General features: G+C 42.8%; 1 protein-coding gene across 1 annotated transcript in view; it reads right to left on the minus strand.

Annotated features, from left to right (window-relative positions):
• Window positions 1-8,403: 8,403 nt before the first annotated feature.
• The window catches only part of LOC112230953 (succinyl-CoA:3-ketoacid coenzyme A transferase 1, mitochondrial), an 86,218-nt gene continuing 86,088 nt past the window's right edge, over window positions 8,404-8,533 (minus strand). Inside the window, exon 18 of the mRNA XM_024397385.2 lies at window positions 8,404-8,533. This exon is cut by the window's right edge and continues 195 nt beyond it. The gene's annotated coding sequence lies outside the window, so the exon portion shown is untranslated.

Below are 8,533 nucleotides of genomic sequence, written 5' to 3' on the forward strand. Positions count from 1 at the left end.
GTATGGTTAATTAATCAATGTACATACAAAAACATAGACATTGAAACAAACAAAAATAATCTGCAATAGAGCATGCTGGAAAATATAACGATGGGCATGGCTTTGGTTCAACTCTGGTTATTAACACCAACACTGCAGTTATTTTACACCACTGAGTGTTAATTGAACTCTTGAATCAACACTATAAATGTTACACTGAAAACATTAGTTAACACTGGTAAATCTTCTGTGTGCTATGAAAGAGACATCTGCAGGCATCTACAGTATGTATTTCAAGAATTCTGAAGAACAAATGCCATGTCAAGAACCCCACACTTAATGCAAAGGTTCTTTATTGGGCAAAAGTTCCTTAAAAGCTGGGGAAGAACCTTTATATTTCTTTTAAGTTTACAATATGGGTGGACATGATATAGTATAACATGTCATCCCGTCAAAAGTTTGTTTATTTATATATATATATATATTAACAATGACAAAAAAGGTTAGAATGATAGAAGATGGATGCTCGTTGGATGTGGCAGGGCTTGCAAACCATTAGACTACAAAGGGAAGCACAGCTGAGAGCTGCCCAGTGACACGAGCCAACCAGATGAGCAAAACTACTTCTAAGCTCGCTTCGAGGCAAATAACACTAACATGCATGAGAGCACCAGCTGTTCCGGAAGACTGTGTGATCACGCTCTCTGCAGCCGATGTGAGTAAGACCTTCAAACAGGTTAACATTCACAAGGCCGCAGGATCAGACAGATTACCAGGAGGTGTACTGCGAGCATGCGCTGACCAACTGGAAAGTGTCTTCACTGACATTTTCAATCTCTCCCTGTCCGAGTCTGTAATACCAACATATTTTAAGCAGACAACCATAGTCCCTGTGCCCAAGAACACTAAGGTAACCTGCCTAAACGTCCACCGACCCGTAGCACTCACATCTGCAGCCATGAAATGCTTTGAAAGGCTGGTCATGGCTCACATCAACACCATTACCCCAGAAACCCTAGACGCACTCCAATTTACATACTGTCCCAACAGATCCACAGATGATGCAATCTCTATTGCACTCCACCATGCCCTTTCCCACCTGGACAAAAGGAACACTTATTTGAGAATGCTATTAATTGACTACACCTCAACAGTTCAACACCATAGTGCCCTCAAAGCTCATCAATAAGCTGAGGTCCCTGGGACTAAACACCTCCCTCTAACTGGATCCTGGACTTCCTGACGTGCCGCACCCAGGTGGTAAGGGTAGGGAACAACATCCGCCACACTGATCCTCAACACAGGGGCCTTCAGGGGTGCATGCTCAGTCCCCTCCTGTACTCCCTGTTCACTCATGACTGCACGGCCTGGCACGACTCCAACACCATCATTAAATTTGCAGATGACACAACAGTGGTAGGCCTGATCACCGGCAACGACGAGACGGCTTATAGGGAGGAGGTCAGAGACCTGGTCGTGTGGTGCCAGGACAACAACAGCTCCCCCAAGGTGAACAAGACAAAGGAGATTATTGTGGACTCCAGGAAAGAGGCCCGAGCACTCCCCCATTCTCATCGACGGGGCTGCAGTGGAGCAGGTTGAGAGCCTCCAGTTCCTTGGTGTCCACATCACCAACAAACTAACATGGTCCAAGCACACCAAGACAGTATTGAAGAGGGCACGACAAAACCTATTCCCCCTCAGGAGATTTGGCATGGGTCCTCAGATCCTCAAAAGGTTCTACAGCTGCACCGTCGAGAGCATCCTGACTGGTTGCATCGCTGCCTGGTATGGCAACTGCTCGGCCTCTGACCGCAAGGCACTACAGCGGGTAGTGCGAACGGCCCAGTACATCACTAGGGCCTAGCTTCCTGCGATCCAGGACCTCTATACCAGGCCGTGTCAGAGGAAGGACCTAAAAATTGTCAAAGATTCCAGCCACCCTAGTCATAGACTGTTCTCTCTGCTACCGCACCCCAAGCAGTACTGGAGTGCCAAGTCTCGGTCCAAGAGGCTTCTAAACAGCTTCTACCCCAAACCATAAGACTCCTGAACACCTGCATGTACATACTACCTCAAATAACCGGTGCCCCCGCACTGTGACTCTGTATCGGTACCCCCCCCTGTAAATGGTCTCGCTATTGTTATTTCACTGCTACTCTTTAAGTTACTTGTTACTTTTATCTCTTATCTGTATTTTTTTTAACTGCATTGATGGTTAGGGGCTCATAAGTTAGCATTTCACTAAGGTCTACCTACACCTGTTGTATTCGGCGCATGTGACCAATACAATTTTATTTGATTATGCTACCTTCATGTTGATGACCCAAGGGAAGTACTTGACAGAGCAGACCCACTGGTCTGTCCATTGGCCTCTGGGTCCTCCAGGTCCAGGACCCTCTGACCAGCTATGGAGGACGTGTCTCCACCGATGACATAGGTCTTAACTTCTTGGTGACAGGGGGGCAGTATTGAGGAGCTTGGATGAATAAGGTGCCCAGAGTAAACTGCCTGCTACTCTGTCCCAGATGCTAATATATGCATATTATTAGTAGTATTGGATAGAAAACTCTGAAGTTTCTAAAACTGTTTGAATGATGTCTGTGAGTATAACAGAACTCATGTGGCAGGCGAAAACCTGAGAAAAATCCAACCAGGAAGTGGGAAATCTGAGGTTTGTAGTTTTTCAACTCTTTACCATTCCAATATACAGTGTAAATGGGGTCATATTGCACTTCCTAAGGCTTCCACTAGATGTCAACAGTCTTTTAGAACTTTGTTTCAAGCTTCTACTATGAAGGGGGAGAGAATGAGAGGGGATTGAGCCAGGTGGCTGGCAGAGTGCCACAGGCTCGTGAGGTGTGGTCACGACAGAGTTCGCTCTCGTTCCATTGCTTTTCTACAGACAATGGAATTCTCCAGTTGGAACATTATTGAAGATTTATGATAAAAACATCCTAAAGATTGAATCTATACTTAGTTTGACAAGTTTCTATGACCTGTAATATAACTCTTTGAACTTTTCGTCCGACTGGACCTGAACGCGTGTTTGGATTTGTTTACCAAACGCCCTAACAAAAGAAGCTATTTGGATATAAAGTATGAACTTTATCGAACAAATCAAACATTTATTGTGGAACTGGGATTCCTGGGAGTGCATTCTGATGAAGATCATCAAAGGTAAGTGAATATTTATAATGCTATTTCTGACTTCTGTTGACTACACAATATGGCGGATATCTTTTGGCTGCTTTGTTGTCTGAACGCTGAACTCAGATTATTGCATGGTTTGCTTTTTCAGTAATTTAAAAAAAAAATCTGACACAGCAGTTGCATTAACTTCTTGCGTCGAGCAATCCCGTATACGGGAGCGTAATCATAGCCTCAAGCTCATTACCATAACGCAACGTTAACTATTCATGAAATTCGCAAATGAAATAAAATATATTCACTCACAAGCTTAGCCTTTTGTTAACAACACTGTCATCCCAGATTTTCAAAATATGCTTTTCAACCATAGCTACACAGGCATTTGTGTAAGAGTATTGATAGCTAACATAGCATTAAGCCTAGCATTCAGCAGGCAACATTTTCACAAAAACAAGAAAAGCATTCAAATAAAATCATTTACCTTTGAAGAACTTCGGATGTTTTCAATGAGGAGACTCTCAGATAGCAAATGTTCATTTTTTCCAAAAAGATTATTTGTGTATGAGAAATCGCTCCGTTTTGTTCATCACGTTTTGGCTAAGAAAAAAAAACGAAAATTCAGTCATTACACCGCCAAACTTTTTTCAAAATTAACTCCATAATATCGACAGAAACATGGCAAACGTTGTTTAGAATCAATCCTCAAGGTGTTTTTAACATATATATTCGATAATATATCCATCGAGGCAATTGGTTTCTCATAAGAAGCGATTGGAAAAATGGCTACCTCAGTATTTTACGCAAGATTTTCTGCGGGAGACATCAGGTGACCACTTGCTAAATGTGGTCCCTTACAGCTATTCTTCAACAGAAATGCGTAAAAAGACGTCACAATGCTGTAGACACCTTGGGGAATACGTAGAAAACGTAAGCTCATTCGTAGGAGTCATTGGCATGAGGCGGTTTCAAAAAATGTTGCACTTCCTGATTGGATTTGTCTAGGTTTCGCCTGTAACATCAGTTCTGTTGCACTACCAGACAATATCTTTGCAGTTTTGGAAACGTCAGAGTGTTTTCTATCCAAGGCCACAAGGCATATGAACTAACAGGTTATAGAGTAAAACAATGTAACTATCACAACACATAGGGTGTAATAAAGCTTTTATTCTAGCTTGGCTTCTCCAGTGATTTTACCCACGCACCACTACTGCTCAGTACCTACTGAATGTGAGGGAGACAAAAGAGTAACCAAATCAGACAGGGCAGAGTCACATCCAAGTTCAACTTGGAGAAATAATGACATTAACACAGTCAGAGTGATAGTAATGTATGCTGTTGAGAGTATATAGTAACATTTACTGTATAGGTCAGCTCCTTACCTTCATGAGGCACATGACAGAGACAGACAGGTGTTTTCAACTGGCCCATCTCATATAGCCAGTAAGGAGAGAGAACTCAATAGCACTCCGAGTTCAGGAATTTCCACACTGGAGAAATCCAATTCCCCCACATTTCCTTGACGCGTAATGAATGGGGTACCTTGTGGCCCTGTACCCGCAACAATTTTTTTAAAAATATTGATATCCATTTTGCCATTAGCTTTTATTCATTTCTAGTAAAAGTATTGGTGGTGTTGAAGACCACTCCTCTGCAGATTAACTAATTGGTCCAGGTCACACCCCTTCCCTCTACAAGTGTTCCCACATCTGTTGTCAATCCCAAATCACCACTCCTCAGCCTTTTTCTCACCTTGCCATAAAACACCCTTTCCACTCCTGAACACAGCATATCCTTTCATAGCATAGTTTCTTTCCTTCCCTTTTGTGTGTGAAACAATCACTAAGTGCCTTGTTATATTAGCAGAATGTTTATATGGAAGTGCTATTGCTAAATATATATTATTAGGCTTTCTGAAGGATTCGGCACTTTCAAATTGTGTTAATCTGTTCATTTTTTTTAAACGTAGATGCAGGGAGTCAGGAAGCAAGTGCAGTTAGAGTTTAATGACTAAGAACATTGAACTATACAAAACTAGAATGGCGTCTAAGCATGGAAGCAAACTAAATTTGCCTGGTGAGAGATAACAATAGAGTGCTATATAAAGAGGAAGTAATCGGGGAGGTCCAGGTGTGCCTAATAAGGTGCAGGTGTGCATAAGGATGGGTTGCCAGGACTGGCGGTTAGTAAACCGGCGATGTCGAGCACCAAAGAGGGGGATCGGGAGTGGACGTGACAGTACCCCAGGCTCCAGCAGCAGAACGACGATGGATGAGAAACGTGCCGGTCCAGAAGGAAATCTCGGATGATGTTGGGCTCAAGAATGTCATCCACTGGAACCCAACACCGGACCATACCCCTCCCAGTCCAACAGGTACTGGAACCAACCCCCACGACGTCTGGAGTTGCTATATAGAGGGGAAGTAAATCAGGGAAATTAAGTCCAAGTGCTAGAAAATTCTAGCCCCTTTGGGTGCTGCCATAGTTACATTTAGAAGTGCCAATCCAAGAAGGCTCAAGGTCATTGGCCACAGATAAAATTACATCAAATCACATATAGTAGCTTTGGTTGGACTGATCACGTCACCATTGTACTTTCAAAATCTTAGCTATCAGTCATGAATCAAGTCGACAATCTACTGGCAAATCCTTTTTAATCCTTGTCATATGAAGAGAAATTAAAGCTAAAATGTATCCGTGCTCATCAGCCATTGGGCAAACATTACACAAGTTGGAAATTGCAAATTCAACAGTGGTTTGGAAGGAATCCGTGTCAGTGGCTAACTGCAAGCAAAGCAATCACTAGCCTGCTATTCAGTGGAGTGGCTGTGTGATCGCAAATTTGGGACGTTAAAATGGTAAACATTCAACATTGGCCATGCTGTCAATGACGCATGATTTGTGCCGCGCTCAAAACAATTTTAACTCGGAACTGCGAGAACTTGACCTCAGTGAGTTCAAGACCACTGGGAAGTTGGAAATAAAAGAGCTCCGATTGGGAAAATACGTTTTGAATGGTCATACATTTCAGAATTGTAAATCCAGCCTCTCTATCTAGAGCTATGAGCTGAAGATTAAGGACATCATGATTCAACCTTGTTTTTTCAGAGTTACCAGTTGTTTTGAAAGCACCATAAATCCAGAGAATGCCAGACTGACAATTTGCCCACGAAGGACCACTGTGCCACCTTCCTGTGAGCACAGCACAACCAGGTGAGTGCAAAATTGTATTGTATGCTGCTGTATAAATGATTCAATTTACCAGGGAGATATGTATATACTGTAGCTAAGAAAGTCATACAAAGTGTGGTGGTGCGCAGGTAGTTTTAGAGAAATGTAATCATCCAATATTGTACAAGCTTTCATTGTCTGCTTATATGCCCCACTCCTCAATTTCGCAATTTGGTTGTGCATCAGCAGTTATACTCTTGTCACTGGCAGCCACTTAATTTTGATCTAAACTTGAAGTAATCATGTCCGACTAGCGACTGGGCACACAGGGCACGTGTCCAGGGGCCCTGACTTTCCCTATTAACTAACAAAATCATTCTCACTCAGATATTCTACTAACGTGGCATAAATCATGTCTGGAAAAAGCATAACATTTTGTTATAAAATTGCAAGGTTTCTCTGCCCCATGGCAAAGGTGTAGAATTGCAGGAAATTCATTTTTAAAACACATTATCCCCACTTTTAAGAGGGGGGGCCACTAAAACTAATGTTTTGCTGCAAGGGGGCAACCAAATCTCGCTTGGAGCCCCCAAAAGGATAGTCAGCTCTGAGTTGATTACATATTTACTTCCTGTTTATTCACCTGGCACTACTTGGTTCATGCACTTTGATGTTGCTTTGCCCCTGACATGTACACTGCTCAAAAAAAATAAAGGGACCACTAAAATAACACATCCTAGATCTGAATGAATGAAATATTCAAATGCCAAACCTCCTGCACGGTGTTGGGCTGTAAGCACAACCCCCACCTGTGGACGTCGGGCCCTCATACCACCCTCATGGAGTCTGTTTCTGACCGTTTGAGCAGACACATGCACATTTGTGGCCTGCTGGAGGTCATTTTGCAGGGCTCTGGCAGTGCTCCTCCTGCTCCTACTTGCACAAAGGCGGAGGTAGCGGTCCTGCTGCTGGGTTGTTGCCCTCCTACGGCCTCCTCCACGTCTCCTGATGTACTGGCCTGTCTCCTGGTAGGGCCTCCATGCTCTGGACACTACGCTGACAGACACAGCAAACCTTGTCACATCTCGCATTGATGTGCCATCCTGGATGAGCTGCACTACCTGAGCCAGTTGTGTGGGTTGTAGACTCCGTCTCATACTACCACTAGAGTGAAAGCACCGCCAGCATTCGAAAGTGACCAAAAAATCAGCCAGGAAGCATAGGAACTGAGAAGTGGTCTGTGGTCCCACCTGCAGAACCACTTCTTTATTGGGGGTGTCTTGCTAAATGCCTATAATTTCCACCTGTTGTATATTTAATTTGCACAACAGCATGTGAAATTTATTGTCAATCAGTGTTGCTCCCTAAGTGGACAGTTTGATTTCACAGAAGTGTGATTGACTTGGAGTTACATTGTGTTGTTTAAGTGTTCCCTTTATTTTTTTGAGCAGTGTATTTTCTCTCTTCCTCCTAGACCATCACATCCTACCTACCGGCCTTACAATCCAACAGAACTCAGGAGCAAATCACCACCCCCCTTTTCTGAGTAGGGAACAGGTTGCATAACAATTGTTTTTCCTGGTTGAGCCTCTCTGCGCCGCACCATTAGTGCAAAGGTCACAATGCTGAATTTACCCAAGTTAGACACATTGTATGAGTTTGACTACCCCAGATGCTCTCCAGTGTATATAATGTATGATATCATGCAGACAATACATCCCTGTGCCATCTGCTGCTGTAGCCACTTTAAACTATGCCACTTTGTTTACATACCCTACATTACTCATCTCATATGTATATACTGTACTCGATACCATCTTCTGCATCTTGCCTATGCCGTTCTGTACCATCACTCATTTATATCTTTATGTACATATTCTTTATCCCTTTACACTTGTGTGTATAAGGTAGTAGTTTTGGAATTGTTAGATTACTTGTTGGTTATTACTGCATTGTCGGAACTAGAAGCACAAGCATTTCGCTACACTCGCATTAACATCTGCTAACCATGTGTATGTGACAAATCAATTTGATATCATCCCATCCTGAACCAAAAAAAACACTTAGCACTTGAGTGTCTCTGTAAAATTATGAAACTCAAACAAATGTAGTTATGCCATTTTAAGAGTAAAACAATCTGCCATGGATCATACCATATACAGCTTGGAATGACCAGTCATTGCATTGTAGACCTAGACTTCAGCAAGCTGATTCTATTGTAAGTCACAGGCACGTT

This window comes from Oncorhynchus tshawytscha, linkage group LG33, assembly GCF_018296145.1.
Source record: "Oncorhynchus tshawytscha isolate Ot180627B linkage group LG33, Otsh_v2.0, whole genome shotgun sequence".
Lineage (NCBI taxonomy): Eukaryota > Metazoa > Chordata > Actinopteri > Salmoniformes > Salmonidae > Oncorhynchus > Oncorhynchus tshawytscha.